The sequence below is a fragment of the Euprymna scolopes genome, chromosome 40 (genome assembly GCF_053919585.1).
Source record: "Euprymna scolopes isolate OS-2025 chromosome 40, ASM5391958v1, whole genome shotgun sequence".
Taxonomy (NCBI): domain Eukaryota; kingdom Metazoa; phylum Mollusca; class Cephalopoda; order Sepiida; family Sepiolidae; genus Euprymna; species Euprymna scolopes.
The window spans coordinates 25,259,463-25,277,710 of record NC_136521.1 but is presented as its reverse complement, the minus strand read 5'-3'; the positions used below and the strand labels follow the sequence as shown (position 1 = coordinate 25,277,710).

Here is an 18,248-nt window from a genome sequence, read left to right as displayed (position 1 = left end):
ATATATATATATATATATATATATATATAGAGAGAGAGAGATACAGATAGATATAAATATTTTATGAAAAATAAAGAAACAAAACAACGTTTTTTCTTGATTTCCAAACTTTCTTATGATGATTTATTTGAAGAAATAACATAGATATATAATATTTGAAAAAATATTATGTGCTTGTAGCATGAAAAGACTGGTTTTTCGTGTTTTTTTTTTTTTGTCTTTTTTTTGTTTTTTTTGTATGAACCATAGCTATTAGAATTCAAAATGTACCATGCATTTATGAAATGGAATGAGTCATTTGATAGCCTGAATCTAAATTCAAGTTCTGTTCGGTTAATATTAATTTTATGATTAAAGAAGATATATTGTGGAAGCCGTTATGATGTTTGTGTTAAAGTTTTTCATAAGTGCTGATTCAAGAAGTCTTCAGCAAAGTTTTGAATTCATTAGATATACATTTGTGAAATTTAGTGAGGACTAAAGAAAAGATTTGATGAACATAAAAAAGATACAAAGAAAATAACAATTCCCTAAAGGCACTATTCTCTCATGTATTACAACATGATCATTCTTTTTAACTTTAAACAAGCTAGAATCATCAAATTTTTTAAAAATATATCTTGGTGAAGGCTTTTTGAATTAGCACTAAATTATAACTAACGTAACACCTACAATTTATATTGTTTAATCAGTAAATTAATACAAACTTTAATCAGCATAATATTAATCAAACAGAATTTCAATTCAAATACGGGAAAGTTATTTTATACTACATTCTTAACAAAACTTTATTAAAAAAGCACTCATTCCATTTTATAAACACATTTTGAATTCTGACAGATATGGATCATTCGAAGAAAGAATAAAAACATCTTTTTATGTCACACCACATTTTTTGAATTCTAATGATTGTTTTGTGTGAAAAACCAACAACAAGAAACATTCTTTTCACGTTACAAATGCATCACATATTTTCAAATATTGTACTACCGTGTTATTTCTTCAAATCATTAATATTGAGAAAGTTTAGAAATAAAGATAAAATGTTGATGAATATCTAAATAATTTTAGTACTCCTTTCCCATTTCACACATAGGTCTATTATAAGTAGCCATATGCTTTTTATTGATACTAGGCTTCTCATCTATTTCATCTGTTATTCAAAAGCAGAAATTGTATATTTTTATAACATCGTGAAACTTAAGAAACAAATCTGAGCTACTGTTGCTCAAGTGACATTGGAGCTATGCACCAAAATATGTTCAGTTCTTGAAGGTTTGGCAAAATGCTGCATAAACAAGACATTAACAAGCATCTTTTATATTTTGTAAAAAATGGTAAGTGTACTCTTTTTTACCTTCTATATATTGCAGCTGCTTCCATGTTACATTGGAAATAAAATATAATTACATATGGCAGACCATATATATATATATATATCAACAGCTTATTTATCGGGGGCGAGGGTTCTTCTACTATGAAGAAAAATTGGGGTGAACATTCATCACTTTTTGATGTATATATGAAAGAAAACTTATTTTTTCATTTTCTTTTCATTTAAAACAAAATTTTTTTTTTTTTTCCGTTTTTGTTATGTCCTCCCAAGAAAAAACTTGCGATCAAAGTTTGTTTAAAATCTGTTGGTTCCGTCATTGGATGATTTGTTTTTTTTAAATCTGTAAAAGAAAGAATAATTCAGTTAAAATCAAGGACACATGATATTTATTGCATTATATTTATTGCAGTCGAATGGCTGATCCACTCGCACTTTTATATCAAGTAGATAATTTTTAATTTTGAGAAAACAAAATTCTAAAAAAAATACTCCGTACATTGTTTCCTGTTAAAACATAAATTTTCACTACAGCAAAAGAATCTTTAAAATAATTTGCTGACCAAACCAAGTTTAAAAAACAATTGCCTTTTAAAAGTATAATTGAGAAATCTAACATGGGGAAATATGCAAACACATCTCCCCCTCCCCCCGGAAAATCTAGCACTTTTTCTCCCTAGGATCAGTGGTTATGTGGTAATGTCAAAACTATTTGGTTAATAGAGTTCTGGTGAAAATTTAGGAGAAGTCAACATCATGACCTGTCGTCTACTGGTCGCTTCTGCTTCCAGCAATGTCAGGTGCAGAATCACAAATGCAACTGTTCGGCTTTGCTGCATTGGATATGAGTGGTAAAAATCAGCCATTTTGCAGCTATAACAAATAGTTTTGGTCAGATGACTTCATGCAAACCAAACAATCTTCAGGCACAATCTTTGTGATGCATGAACTTTAATAGCTTAACAATAACAGCCAACACCTTACAATGTCAGCCTCCAAATGTCTCCTAATTTCTAAGAGCTAGAAACACTATTGCCTAGGAGCAGTTATCTATTAAAATTTAAAATACAGAAAAACCTACCACGTTTCTCCAGCACTCCTAAACACCAGCTAAGTCTAATAATACTAAACCAGCAGTGACAATGGCAGCCTCTGCTCCATAATAAAGACCAATGTGCGGGTATGCAATATATATATGTAGTGAAGTAGAAAAAAAAAGAAATTAAAAAAAATATATAAGACACAGCTGTTCCTTCCAACAGGTCGAGCTCTTCAACGTCCAAAAATAATTCACCCTCACAAAAAGAATTTGCCGTCACTTCTTCCAACCGTCGTTTCACTCTCTATACTGTTGGGTACATGCCAAACACCTCTCACTGGATCCTCCCTCTTCACCTCTTCAATAATCTCTCTCATAATGTCCACAGTCTCTTTATCAACTCCATCCTCCCACTTCGCTCTACTAGCTCGCCTTTTGATATAGCTACATGCAGTCCCTGGCCATCCTGCAATAGGGTAATGGCCCACCAGTCTTCCGCATATTGAGAAGAGTTCTCGCCTGCTCAATTTTTCTGACACTTCCGGGATCTCATTTCACCTCCGGAACACTAACCGTCCTTTCTGGTCCTTTCTTAGTTGGAGCCCTAACACAGCTCCTCCCTCCAATGATTCCGGGCATTTTGCAATTAGCCCAAAGCTGTTGAGGTGTTTTACTACGTCCTCCGCAGTTGTTACCGTCTCATCCACCAAAATATCATCAATGTAGGAACTGGTGGCTCTTCTAACTGCGTCCTCCTTGCTTAGAACCGTTTTGAGGATCGATGCAGAATTCAGGCCAAAACCCAACCTAGTCAGGCAGTACGTTCGGCCCTTGTACCTGACCAGCTGGTATTTCCAGAATTCCTGTGAAATGTGGATCTGTAGGTATGCAGATTTTAAATCCACAATCGTCGCAGCCTTCTGAATCTTCCTCCACTCTCGCATGGTCTCTCCGCACAGGTCCATCACATCGCCACCCATGTGACACGCAACGTGTACGTTCAGCTCCCTGAAGTCCAGTACTGGCCAAACTTTTTGTTTTGTGGGCTGAACAACCGCCATTAATGGCAGCACACCTTCCACCTTCTCCATCCATGGTCTTAAAATCCCCTCTGAGATCCATCGGTCCACCTCCTTCTCGAATTCAACTCTTGTACCTCCTCGCAACGTATGCTCGTAGCATTCTACTCTGTTGTTCAGCATGGAAGGTTCTCCCTTCCATGCCCACTTGACTGTGATTTCTCACCATCAAAGTGTGCAGAGAAATCTTGGTCCTCTATCGTGCAACTTTTGTCTGACCCGGCCGTTCCTGTGACACCTTTTTCGAATTGCACACCTGAAGCCCCTTGATATCCTCCAAATCTCACGGAGTTCCTATATACCATAACGCCCCCTAGTTGAGCAATTGCGTCCATCCCTAGCACCCCATCGACACCCATGACAATTTTGTTAATAACAATCGCCTGGATTGTTAGTGACATCCCACGTACCATCAACCATTGCACTTCACCTCTCTGCCGTCAACTGCCGTAATGCTGCTGGTTCCATTGCATGTGTCAACCATGTCTTTGGTGACAATTGTTGACATACAGCCCGTGTCGACAAGGGCTTTTGCACTTCGTCCATTTAGGGTCACCTCTACTTGTGGTGACATACCCTGAAGCGCCTTCATCGAATAAGTGGGGTAGCCACCGGCGCAGTGGCTTCCCCCTGTTCATTTATGGGGACAGAATCTGCTGATGTGGCCGACTTCCCCACAGCGGTAACACGTGACTTCTGGTTTTGGCTCCCTGCACTCCCGCACCATATGGGGGCCTTGGCATCGGTAGCATCTGCCAGAGAACCTGGGTCTCTGCCACAGTCCTCTCTGCTTTTCGTCCTTCACAATTTCTTGCTGCAGTTTGCTTCATTGAGCGATAGCTATGATTCCCTGCTCACTCTCTTTTTTCCTGGCCAGCACCCTAGCCTGTGTAATCAACTCCGCCACCTCCATAATATTTACACTGGGCAGTTGCTGCAGAGCTATAGAAATATGGTCCGGGAAGCCATTGATAAAGGCCATCTTAACCATCTGTCAACGGCCTCCTCCATTGAATCCTGCTAGTCCCGTCAACCTCCTGATATTGTTGGCGTAAACATCGACAGGCTCTCCGGTCCACACCATACGGCTTAGTTTGCCATATGCCACAAACGGTCCTTCGGTAAATGCTTCCCTCAACTTTTCCTCAATGGCGTCAACAGACAGTCGATCCTCCTCCCGCATCTCCAGATATAGGGCCAGAGCATCACCATCAAGATACAGCGGTATCAAGCTGGCTACATCCGCGATGTCCCGCAACTTAGCGACAAGTTTAACCTTGGTCAGCCAGGTTATAACATCTCCCTCTCCAGAGAACGTCTTACGCATTTCACTGCTGATCCTCTTTGCTTCTATAGTTCCCGCCGAAATAGCTTGTAGTGAAGTAGAAGAAAAAAAAAAGAAATTAAAAAAAAATATATAAGACCAAGCTGTTCCTTCCAAAAGGTTGAGCTCTTCAACGTCCAAAAATAATTCACTGTCACAAAAAGAATTCACCGTCACTTCTTCCAACCATCGTTTCACACTCTGCACTCTTCACCCTGCTTTAAAAAAAATACCGTTTATATGCTGCCCATTTCTCCACTTATGCAAATTGACTATCAACCAGAGCCATCTAGTTTTCCATTTCTCCAAACAGCCAATTTGCAAAGGGGGACAACTCAAACCACATGAGTAAATGAAACAGATGAGAAAACAAAACATACACAAGGTCAATTGAGAGAAGCAAGATGAAGAGTAAATGAAACAGATGAGGAAACAAAAAGAAAACATAAATGAGGAGAGTTGAAAGAACTTTCAAGATGAGAGAATGCATTCAGAAACTGAACAAATCTTTCGCTTATGCCAAGGGCATAGCAAGTGGCCGCAAGGAGAGAAAATATAACTTTGCTCAGAAAAAGAGGCAACTAAACAACAAATGGACAAAGTATACCAGCATTGATTAGCTGTGAATTGAAAGGAAAGACCCCTGGTTGTTGTTGTTCTTGCAAGATTGTGCTTGATAACTTTACACCACTGCTCCAGTTGCTGCAAGATTTACTCTTGGCAAAGATTTTCTCTCTGAAGAGTCCGTGCAAAATCTACGCAACTGTTTTGCAATGACTTGATTTGTTCACAAAAATGCAGTGTTACATGGGTAGAATCCTTCTTTTATAATTTGTGGGCAGGTTTGCCACAAAATTGGGAGTCTTTTGCTACCTAAATATGAAGCGGCAAAGTTTATTCAAATCTACTTCTTGAATATTCTGGAAGAGGAACTACATAGTCGGAACATGACAGTAGACTCAATCAAGACATTCTCTGAAAGCAGACTGAATTTTTACATGAGAACAACAGCCTAATTTGTCAACTGAAAACAACAAAGGAAAGAATTGAAGAAAACTGGGAAGAACATAAAGTTATAAGGGAAGATTGAAGGCCGCAAGGAAAGTACCCGGCAGTGATTCACGATTCCAACAACAATGTATGAGATTGGAATATTAATGGAGAATGAACCCACAGCAAACTTGCGTTTTAAAAATAATACATTGAAAAAGATCTCCAAACTACATCCTCACTACGATCGCTTAATGTATCTGTTAATGTTCTCCTATGGTTCTCCATCTTACATCATCTACATGACGGTATCCAATGGGTAAAATGTTACCGAATAACAGTTTTATTCCTACCATTTGATGACGTGGCCTGGAAACTATTTTCTCCGGTACTGAAGGCTGTTTCAACAATGGTTGGTGGATATGTACTGCAAAATTGAAACAGAACATTTACAGTTTCTAAGGTCGGAGTAACAGATCTTGCGAGCTGACAATTATGGCAACTTAAAGGAGTCAATTTTTAGGAAGGATGGGAATCTAGAACAGATTGGTCAAAAATGATCCTTCCAACAACTTACACAGAATGCCCTAGATACATGTTTGAGTGCCAAAGTGATGTCATAGCTTATGTTTGACGAATGGGGCAAGCCAACCTCTTTCATGACAAATTTACAGAAAATTGTCTTCCAGGACAAGAACCTCAGGTCGTCCAGATATTATTGCCAGAGTCTTTAGACAGAAACTAAAAACGTTAGTGAAATTTATTAAAAAAGGAGGATTTGGCAGGTTGAGGGTTTTCCAGTACAACATTGAATACCAAAGGAGAGGATTGTCGCATGCACACGTCCTCACCTGGCAGGCTCCAAAGGACAAAGTTCAACCAGAACAAAATGGATCTGTGCATATCTGCAGAGATCCATGATAAAGAGGAAGACTCTGATCTTCATGAAGACATGATGGCATAGAGAGTGCGCAGACCATTGAATCCAAGTTGCCCATATATGATTATGAAACACTCCAAAAAAGAAAGGCCCGGACTCTTATCCCAAGTACAGGCAAAGGAAACCAGAAGATGAAGGCCAAACTGGTACAACAATGATGAAGAAAAATGGTCGGTATGTTCATCAAGAAATCACAAACCAGTTGATTGTTCCCTACAACAGGGTCCTCCTTCAGCAGTTTAACGCTCACATTAATGTAGAAATTTGTACCCATGTGTATAGCAAAGTCCTGCGCGAAGTGCAGGTTTCTTTGGTATTATATATATATATATATATATATATATATATATATATATATGAAGAGATGAACAAAGAATAAACCAAGCAACACATCCATCAATGTTCTGTCCCCACTACAAAACTTCCTCAGGATGTCTTGAAATGAAGACAAAGTGTCAACAAACGTATAACCCAGTCTGCTCCTCCCTCATCTCTCCATCTTGTCAGAATATTATTTCCTTTGTTTTCATTATGCATATATAAGTAATGAGTAGAAAGAGATAACGAGGTAAAAGAAAATCAAAGAGAAAACTCTTTTCACTCTTGACTTTTTTACTCTTATTTTTTTCACTCTTATTTTTTTCACTCTTATTTTTATATGTATTTTTATTTTATTATTATTGTAATTCACAACATCATAAGAAAGAACATATTTATTAAGGAACTTAACAGACTTCTGTATGCAGTGTCATACATTATTGCGAATCGTCTTGGCTTAATACAGAAGAAAAAAAGAGAAATGAAGGATAGAAGGCCACACTGGCAGAGGCGGCTTGAAGAAAGTATTAAACGGTGGCGGAAAGACATTGGTAGAATCAAAGAAATAAGAAAAGAAGTTAAACTAGGACAGAAAGCTAATGACTAGCTTGAAAGGAGATATAGATTGCTGGAAAAGGGAACCATGAGCGTTCTAACAATGTTGAAAGAGAAGATTCACACTGGTGGTATGAAAATTCGGAACTTTGTTGGAAAAAGTGTTGCGTTTCGTCAGAACAACCTTTTCCGGAACAATCAGTCTCAGCTGTATAAAGAATTAAATGGTAGTAAACAGACGGGAAATAACAACACTCCAAATGCAAAAGATGCCAGGAAGTTCTGGAGTGGGATTTGGTCTGTTGAAGGGCGATATAATAAGAAGGCTAGCTGGTTGGGAGAGGTCAGAGAAAGGCTATCAGAAATGCAGCAGATGAAGAACGTTGAGATAACCATCGATGACGTTAAAGCTGGCATACGAAGGATGACAAACTGGAAGGCAGCTGGTCCAGATGGAGTGATGGGCTTCTGGTTTAAACAGTTTCCATACCTTTATCCACCTACAGCTGCTGCTCTGCAAAGGGTTGTAGAGTCGGGAGATGTCCCTGATTGGCTTGTGAAGGGAAGAACAACACTGATTAGGAAAGATCCCGCAAAGGGAACAGATGCCAATAATTATAGACCAATTACATGTCTGCCACTGATGTGGAAACTGTTGACTGGAATATTTGTGTAGAAAATTTATGAACATCTTGAGAGTAATGATGTTTTTTCTGATGAACAGAAGGGGTGCCGGAAAGGCTCGAGAGGTACCAAAGAGCAACTACTAATTGATAAAGCATTAATGCAGGATGTGAAGAAGAGGAATCTGAGTGTAGCATGGATCGATTACAGAAAGGCTTATGACATGGTTCCTCATTCATGGATACGTGAAACACTATTGATGATGAAGGTTGCTGAGAATGTGGTAGGGCTTTTGGAGACAAGTATGGCTCAATGGAAAACGGTGCTGACAGCAAACAGAGAGGAGATGGGGCAGGTTGGCATTAAACGTGGAATATTTCAAGGAGATTTGTTATCGCCACTTCTTTTTGTAATGATAATGATGCCACTGAGCATCCTCTTGAAGAGAGAAAAACTGGGGTATAACTTTGGATCTGGTGACAGATGCCTCAACCATCTACTGTTTATGGATGATTTGAAAATATTCGGTAGAAATGAAAAGGAAATGGAGAGATGGTAGAACTTGTGGGGGACATACTCAGAAGACATTGGGATGGAGTTTGAGATTAGTAAATGTGCGGTGCTGGTGATGAAAAGAGGAGTAAAGGTTCATTTGAATGGAATAGTGCTGCCAAATGGAGAAATCATGAAAGAAATAGAAGATACAGGATATAAGTATTTGGGAGTGTTAGAGGGTGTAGGCATCATGAACAGAGAAATGAAGGAGAAAGTCAGGGAGGAGTATCTTAGAAGAGTGAAACTAATTGCAAAGTCGAAACTGTATGGAGGAAACCTAATGAAAGCAGTGAATGCATGGGCAGTCAGTGTTTTGAGATACAGTGCGGGAATTTTAGAATTGTCTGACAAGGAGTTGCATGCCATGGATATCAAAACAAGAAAAGTTTTAACAATGTTTGGTATATTTCACATTTGAAGTAGCATAGCAAGGCTGTATCAAAAGAGGAAAGACAGTGGAAGAGGATTGAAAAGTGTAAAAGATTGTGTTAGAACCGAGGAGATGTTGTTGAAGGAGCATGTGGTTAGAAGTGAGGCGTGGATGCTTAAGGTTGTGGCCAATGAAGTGGAAGTATGTAAGACCAAGGCTGATTATGTGAAACGTATGGATAGAGAAAGGGCAGAAGAACTGGCTAGGAAGAAAATGCATGGAAGGTTCTTCTAGGATATAGCAAAAGTTGCTGATGAACGATTATGGCAATGGCTTAGAGCTGGGTATCTGGCTAAGAGTACTGAAGATTTTGTTTATGCAGCACAAGAGCAGGCATTGTTCAAAAAAGTGGTTCTAGGAGAGGAAGTTGCTGCAGAATGCTGGATTTGTGGTAAAACCTCAGAGTCAATTGTGCACCTTGCAGCAGGATGTAGCGGACTGGTCAAGAGAGAGTACCGCATGGGACTCTGGATATATTGGGAGGTGTGTAAGAGGGTTGGGGTGAAGTGTGCTGGAAAATGATTTGAGGAGGTGCCTGATGAAGTGAGAACAAGTGAAGATGGCAAGGTAGAGGTATGGTGGGACAAAAGTGTCATAACGACTAAACAATTGGAACATAATCGTCTGGATTTGGTCGTCATTGACAAGGTCTCATAAAACTGGCAGATTGTAGACTTTTTAGTACCCTGGGACAGGAATGTGAGAGAGGAGAATGAAAAGTGGAGCAATTATGCTCCATTGGCCTTGGAGATAAGGTGTATACACGGGGTTAAAATACAAATAATCCTGGTCGTAGTTGGTACACTAGGAGTAGTATCAAGTCATCTGGAAGGACAATTGAAAAAACTACAAATCCCCAATGTTTTAGGCGGCCTTCAGACCTCTACAATTGTAGGTACCACTAACATCCTTAGGAAAACCCTTGATCTTTGAAGCTCCTGGTTTGAAGCTGGGATTAATGGAAATCCTCCAGAAATGAATCCCATCCCTTTCCAGAGAGATGTTGATAAACAAAATCAGAATTATTATTATTATTATTGGATCTTTAATTTTCATTACTGGAAATTTTAATTTTAAATTATTAACTTCATTGTGATAAATATGACCTATGTTTATGAAAACAGCCTAATTACCGGATGCTAAGGTTGTCTCAGGTTTGATTATCTTTTTATGCAAATATGTGTCTGTGTATGTGTATATGTGTCAGACTGGGTTGCTGATACACATATAAGTATGTGTTTGCATGCCTCACTGGAAACTTTATATCCTAATTTGTCTATCATCCCCCAAAATCGACCTCTTTCTTTGACATGTTTACTCTAAACAATATAAGTTGATCTCAAATGTTTTCAGCCCCCTCCTATTCCTTATAGTAATGTAATCATGCTGACGCCTTTGTCCATCTTTCTGTTCTTTCTTTTTTCTCTTTCATTTTCTTTTTCGTTTTTTTTTTGTTGTCCTTTCCTTTATCTCTTTCTACTCCTCCCATTTATCCATTCGCCCTATTTTGAGTCTAAAATTCCACTTAATGTCACCCCTCCCACTTAAATTTAGCGTTTTAATATTTTATTTTTATAAATAAAAAAATATATTTCGTTTCTTTCATTTGAGAACCAGTAGCAAATAAACTTTATTGCATCGCCTGAAAAGTGACTTTTTGTTTCTTGCAAACCAATTAGCATGTTCAATGTAGCAACTATGCAATATTTGTCTATATAAATGAAAATATTATATTTTGCTCTTTTTTTTATTGAGCACTCTTAATAACCTCGTTTTAATTCATGAGTTTTATCTTCTGAATACCTTATATATATATATATATATGAATAAATTAGGTTATTAATTTAAAGGTGGTAAAAGAGTATCTGTTGAGATGAAGAAGTTAGCATATTTAAATTTTCTCTTGTGTTTGCAGTGGCAAATGATTTAACTCCATTATTAATATTTTTTATTAAAGTTGCTTCAAAGATGCAAAGTTAGCAGGATCTTGCCCGCGAAGAATACAAAGTTTTTTTAAATCTTCCATTTTAAGGAGAAAGGTATTCTATTGGATTTAAGGTTACTAACTGAAGTAGTAAGAGATGTATATTTATTATTTTTATTTGTATTTATAAAAGGAAGACATTTTATTTGTTTTGCTTTTTTACTATTAACTACATATATACTACCCTTTCAATTTATTTATATATTGTACCTACTTTTAATTATTTTTTACCATATTATCCCTTCATTCTCATTTTATATCTTAAATGTTAAGCCAGTTTTTTTCTATATTTGCATTTTGTTTAATTCTGGCCTTTCTCCTCTTTTGATGAAAAGCATTTAGCTTCGAAATGCCATGGCCTAAAGAGGTTTTTCTTAATTTTCCCTTTTACTTTTCCTTATTGTTCTGATGATAAACTATATATATATATATATATATATATATATATATATATATATATATACTAGGAAAAGTACTTGTTGACTGGGTTCAAAAACAGCCTACAGAAAATGGACTCTCATTTATGAAAGTATGATAGGTTATGAAAAGGAAGGGTTGTAAAAAGATAGCTTCGAATTTGGGAGTATCAAAACCAAAGCAAAATATGATGAAAGTAAAAATAAAATAGATAGACCCCATAATTTATTATACCATACCTGTTCACACTGAAACACTTATCATAATATTCTGTGGATCTATATTAAAAAACCTTGTTAAACTTTGTGACATATTTCCATTCTATGGAGGTCAAGTCCAATAATTTTATTAGACCATATTTCTTCAAACTGAAACATAATTATCAATGTATACTTACGCAGATAGATATTAAAAGTCTTTATTAAAGTTTGTGCCTATTTCCATTCTATGGAGGCCAGTCGCAAACGCAGACTCCACAATTTTATCATACCATCCCTATTTAAGTTAAAACATACTTATCAAAGTATTATTATGTACATCTATATCAAAAACACTTGTAAACATTTTTTTTTTTTAAATTTTTAAATTTTTTATTTCCATACTTTGTGGACCAGGTGCAAACGCAGACCCCACAATTTTAATGAACCACTTTTCTGCCAGATCAAACATACCCATTCCTGTGTCTCAATACATCTATCATTATATGTAATCAGTTTTTTAAAATAGTCAACCATATAGGAGCCTATTCATGACCACACACACACACACCATCATCATCAGCGGCCACTCGTGTCCGAGTAAGACTGTCCTCCGTTGTGGCTTCTGTGGGTCCTCAGGTGAGCATAGAGCCCAATCCTTGACCCAATTTTTCTTGTGCAATTTGGGCAGATAAAGGTAGTGGTGGTGGGGTGGGGTTGGGTGTGTCTGGTTGATAATCTGTCCTTTCTGTGCTTGCGTTAATCTTCAGCAGCTTGATTTAGGTCACTGCTATAAAGCGCAGCACCTTCATGGACAGCGCTCCTCCATGCTAACCTGCTCCCAGCCACGAAGGTCCATGTGAAACCGCTTTAAATTTGTCTCAAGGTCCATGTGAAACCGCTTTAAATTTTCTTTGATGTTGTCCTTATACCTCATCTTTTGGCCACCCTGGGCACGCTTTCCCTCAACAAGCTGAGAGTAGAAAATCTGTTTTGGGAGGCGGAGATCCGGCATTTGGACAACATGACCAGTCCATCTTAGCTGGCGTTGAGCAACAGTAGCGGTGAGTGTAGGAATGTCAGCCTCACTCAGGATGCTAGTGTTGGTGCGTCGGTCCTTCCAACTGATTCTGAGGATTTTTTGGAGGCATCTTTGGTGGTACGTCTCCAGGGTTTTTATGTGCCTCCTGTATGTGGTCCAGGTCTCCAATCCATAGAGAAGAGTGGGCAGCAAGACAGCTTTGTATACCATGATTTTGGTCTTTGCCAGAAGGTCACGGTTCTCAAATACTCTCTTCCTTAGCCTTGAGAAAGCCACACTGGCACAGCTGAGACGGTGTTGTATTTCATCATTTATGTTGGCTTTTGATGATAGGATGCTGCCTAGGTATGGGAAGTGGTCCACATTTTCCAGTCTAGCGTTGTCGATGGAGATGTTTGGGGGTGAGACTGGAGTACTGTTTGGTGGTGATTGATGGAAGATTTGAGTTTTTTTTATATTGATTGTTAGTCCTAGCTGTTTGTACGCCCTCGTGAAGGCAACCAGTGTACACTGTAGGTCCTCTTCTGAGAGGGCTACAAGGGCGTTATCGTCTGCATACTGTAGCTCCATAATGGATATGGTGTTCGTTCGACCTTTGGCCCTGAATCTATTGATGTTAAAAAGTCGCCCATCAGTTCTGTACATAATCCGAACTCCACGGGGAAGATGTTTGTCCGTGAGATGGAGGATAGCAGTAATGAAGATGGAGAACAGGGTTGGGGCAATGACACATCCCTGTTTCACTCCTGTGTCAACCCTGAAGGGCTCTGTTTCATCTCCACTACTACTGAGGACTGTAGCTGACATATTGTCATGTAGCAGTCTCAGTAACCGAATGTACCTCTCTGGGAATCCAAACCTTGCAAGAACCAGCCAAAGGGCTTGACGGTTCACCGAGTCAAAGACTTTTGTAAGGTCTATAAAAGCCATGTATAATGGTAAATTTTGCTCTCTGCACTTTTCTTGGAGTTGACGAGCAGTGAAGATCATGTCCATCATGCCTCTATTTAGGTGAAAGCCACTTTGGGACTCGGGAAGTCATTGTCTGTGCCAAAGACCGCTGTGATGTGCTGAACACCAGGGCAATGACCAGTACAGACAATTGCTGGACCGACCAACGTCTTATTCACTCCATCATGTCTATCCATTTAATGTGGAAGCAAAGGATGCAAAAAAGACAGAGCCGACCAAAGCTCAACATCGAGCAGCTGGGTGATATCACCTACCAACAACACCTCCAGGCGGCTCTTAGCGCGGACCTACCCAAGCAGTATCCGCATGACGCTGAAGAGCACTGGGATAAGCTGTCCTCTGCCATCATGGACTCCAGTATAAGCATCCTAGGACAGAAAAAGCGGAAACATCAGGATTGGTACGATGAAAACGATACTGAAATCCAACGGCTTATAGACATGAAGAGGCAAACTTTTATCACCTGGCAGAATAACATCAATTGCAAGGTTAAAAGAGCTGCCCATGACAAGGCTAAAGCGGCTGTCCAATCGACAGTCAGGAAGCTGAAGAACCTCTGGTGGATGAAGAAGGCTCAGGAGATCCAGCAGTTTGCTGACTCTGGGGACACCAGAGGTTTCTTTGAAGCCACAAAAGTGGTATACGGTCCCAGCTACCGTTCTCTGACCCCCCTTCGGTCTAAGGATGGGCTCACGCTGCTGAAAGGAAAGGGAGAAATAACAAATATATGGAAAGAGCACTACGAGGATCTTCTGAACAGGGACACCACTCCAGAGATGGAGGCCCTTGAAAAACTCCTTCAACAGCCCATAATTGAGAGCATGGGAGAACCACCCAGTCTGGAAGAGGTGCGGGATGCAATTAGGAAGATGAAAAACAACAAGGCGGCTGGTTCTGATGGCATCCCAGCAGAAGTCCTGAAGAAAGGCAGACCTGATCTTCTCAGACACATCCATGCCCTGCTTCTCAAAATATGGGAACAAGAGAAAATCCCTGCACAACTTAGAGATGCTCTAGTTGTCTCCATCTTTAAGAAGGGAGACAAGGCAAACTGTGGGAACTACCGGGGCATTTCTCTCCTCTCTACCACAGGGAAAGCCCTAGCTCGGGTTTTGGCCAACAGGCTTCCACCCCTTGCAGAAACACACACACACACATTCAGCTTTATATTATATATATATATATATATATATATATATATATATATATATCAATTCATTCATATCATCATTATATTTATTTACAATTATTTTAAAAAACAGAAAAATAACTATTTTGCTTCTAAATAAAAAATGAAAGGGAACTGTTTTGTTTTTTTTAAAACTTTTTTAAAGTCTATTTCTAATTAATTTTATGGGCAATAAAAATTAACAATGAAAAAAAAGTCTATTTCTAATTAATTTTATGGGCAATAAAAATTAACAATGAAAAAACAGTCTATTTCTAATTAATTTTATGGGCAATAAAAATTAACAATGAAAAAACAGTCTATTTCTAATTAATTTTATGAGCAATAAAAATTAACAATGAAAAAACAGTCTATTTCTAATTAATTTTATGAGCAATAAAAATTAACAATGAAAAAACAGTCTATTTCTAATTAATTTTATGGGCAATAAAAATTAACAATGAAAAAACAGTCTATTTCTAATTAATTTTATGAGCAATAAAAATTAACAATGAAAAAACAGTCTATTTCTAATTAATTTTATGGGCAATAAAAATTAACAATGAAAAAACAGAAAAAGAAATATTATTTGTTTCTAAATTAAAAATTTGCCACGGACTGTTTTATTTATTTATTTTTTACTTTTTTTAGTTGATTTCTGTTCAACTTTTAAGAGGGGGGGATATTAAAAGCCCGCATGGATCATAAAGAGAATGCTATGTTGTTTAATACCGGACAGTTGGTACAATGTGTTTTAACTTTTATATGTCTGCAATGTTACCATCTAATATGCAGATGAGATGCTCCTGGTTGGAGATAAAAGAGGGTTGATTTTTTTAGAGGGACGTTCATTTTGAAGTTGGATTTCAAAGAAATAAGTTGAATTAGCAGAAGTTCGTTTGGAGTTGAGAGAAGGTGCGTGACGTATACAGAAGTTTGGAAGTTGGAAGTTTGGTCAACAGTGTCAACCTTACCCAGGAAATTATTGATGTAAGAAATAACACTCAAGTTATTGAATTATAAGCTATTTCAGCTCTCGAAAGGCAGAAAATGGACAGTCAACTTTCGTTTGATACCTGAGTGCGACGGATCTACCACTAGACCGTCTGTCGTCGAATGGGTTGAAAAGGCTGAGAAGATCTGTACACTGTGCAGAATTAAAGAACCAGCCACAGTCATTCCTCTGAGGTTAACCGGAGGGGCCTATGCAGTCTACCAGCAACTCGGGGATGAACCAGACTGGGATGCTTGCATACAGCGTTTGGTACAGATCCGTTTGTTGCATGGCAACAGTTCACGAGCCAGCGACTTCACCCCAAGCAAACGGTTGACGTGTACCTAGCCGACCTACGAAAGTTGTCGGTACCATTTGGTGGGGTCAACGATAAGATATTAAGATGTGCCTTTTTAGTAGGCTTACCTGAAGAGGTCAGCAAACTGTTGCGGGCATCGTCACAAATTGATGAATTGACAACAGACGAGTTATTAGCCCGAGCTCGAAACATCTGTAAGGAACAGGAGCCAATTGCAGCAGCAACTATTATTCAACATGCAGCAGTCAAACCCGCATGGAGGCAATGTAGATTCTCTCCCAGGTAGTAGTAAGCGTGTAGGCCCAGTGTGCTATAACTGTGGGGAGGCCAACCAATAAATACAGGATTACCGGTCATTGGCATTAAAATTGACAATGTGCAGTGTTCAGCACTCATAGAAACGGAGTGTTGTCGGTCTATAGTTAGTGCAAATCACTGTCAGATGTGACAGGAGCAACCAGTCGGTATTATGATGATCAATGGCTTATCCTGAGCATGTTGTGGTGAAGGGACAGTCACGATCTGTACTGAGAAGGGTGACACAGCCAAAGTTGATGTTCTGGTGATGCAAGAAAAACCCCTTGGCTATGACATGTTGATTGGAATTGATGCAATACAAGCACTAGGAGGCGTCATAATCACAGCGACTGGAGGTGTAATGCTTGGAGAAGGGAAAGAAGTCTGTGCAGCCATGTCTATTGAAGAAAAAGACTTCTGTGCTATGTTTGACGACAACAAAAAAGCGTGGACTACAAAGTGGAAATGGACTATGAGCCAGGCACCAGATCGGCTGTGCAACACCATTCCAGAGTGTGTAGTTTCCACGAAGAATAGGGCCGCATATGAAGAAGAACTTCAGATGTGGATTGATAACGGATGGTTAATACCGTACCCACAGGAACGTCTAGGACCACCCAAAGGATTAATTCTGCTCATGGCTGTTGAACAACCTACTAAAGACAAAATTCGGCCCGTAATGGATTACCGAGAATTGAATCAACATGTTGATGCTTTCACTGGAAACGCAGATGTGTGCGCTACTAAACTAAGAGAGTGGCATCAGAAAGGGAGTAATGTAGCACTGCTTGATTTAAAGAGAGCCTACCTGCAGATACATGTCCATGAGTCATTATGGCCATTTCAGACAGTGATAATCAAGGGAAAACGATATTGTTTGGCACGTTTAGGTTTTGGCCTAAACGTAGCACCCTTAATAATGACAACTATTATTAAAACTGTTTTAATGCAGGATGAGACCACAGCTAAAGCTGCTTCAACTTACATTGACGACATCTACATTAATGAGGATATAATGTCTGCAGATGTGGTTCGAATAAAACTGGAATCGTTTGGGTTAATAAGCAAAGACCCTAAGCACCTAAAGGATGGGGTGCCCATGTTAGGCCTAGAGGTCTACGAGAAGGGCAACACTTTGCGATGGAAGCGAGGGAGCATGATTCCAGAGTTACCCAGTGTATTGACAGGACGCATTGTGTTTTCTATTTGCGGTAAATTAGTAAGACATCTACCTGTCTCTGGATGGCTTTGATCGGCAACAGGAGTGTTAAAAAGACGAGTAACTGCAGTAACCAAAGGATGGGACAACATGGTGGATGATGATTCTCTCCAGCAAATGATGGCTGAAATGTTGTCCAGAGTACATAGGAACGATCCTGCCCAGGGTGAGTGGCAAGTATCTGGAAACGAACTGAATGCATGGGTTGACGCAAGTTCACTGGCTACAAGTGTCGTGTTGGAACAATTGGGTGCTGTTGTGGAAGATGCATGCTGGCTTCATCCGAAAAATGATGCCCAGCATATAAATTTGGCAGAACTTGATGCCAAGTTAAAAGAGCTTAAGCTTGCATTGCAATGGCAGGCTAAGGTTGTGCATCTCCACACTGACTCATTGTGTATTTACCACTGGTTGACCGACACCTTGACTGGAAAGGCTCAAGTTAAGACTAG

The 18,248-nt window shown here is 38.9% G+C and overlaps 2 protein-coding genes across 9 annotated transcripts in view; one reads left to right on the top strand and one right to left on the bottom strand.

Annotated features, from left to right (window-relative positions):
• Positions 1-18,248, top strand: part of LOC145265434 (toll-like receptor 2) — a 370,324-nt gene that overhangs the window by 179,041 nt on the left and 173,035 nt on the right. The gene's annotated exons all lie outside the window — the stretch shown is intronic.
• LOC145265438 (RNA-binding protein 1-like) overlaps positions 1,557-18,248 on the bottom strand; it is a 616,457-nt gene continuing 599,765 nt past the window's right edge. For all 4 annotated transcript variants that reach the window (XM_080121280.1, XM_080121283.1, XM_080121284.1 and 1 more), the window contains exon 7: positions 1,557-1,676. The gene's annotated coding sequence lies outside the window, so the exon portion shown is untranslated. The remainder of the gene's footprint in view (positions 1,677-18,248) is intronic.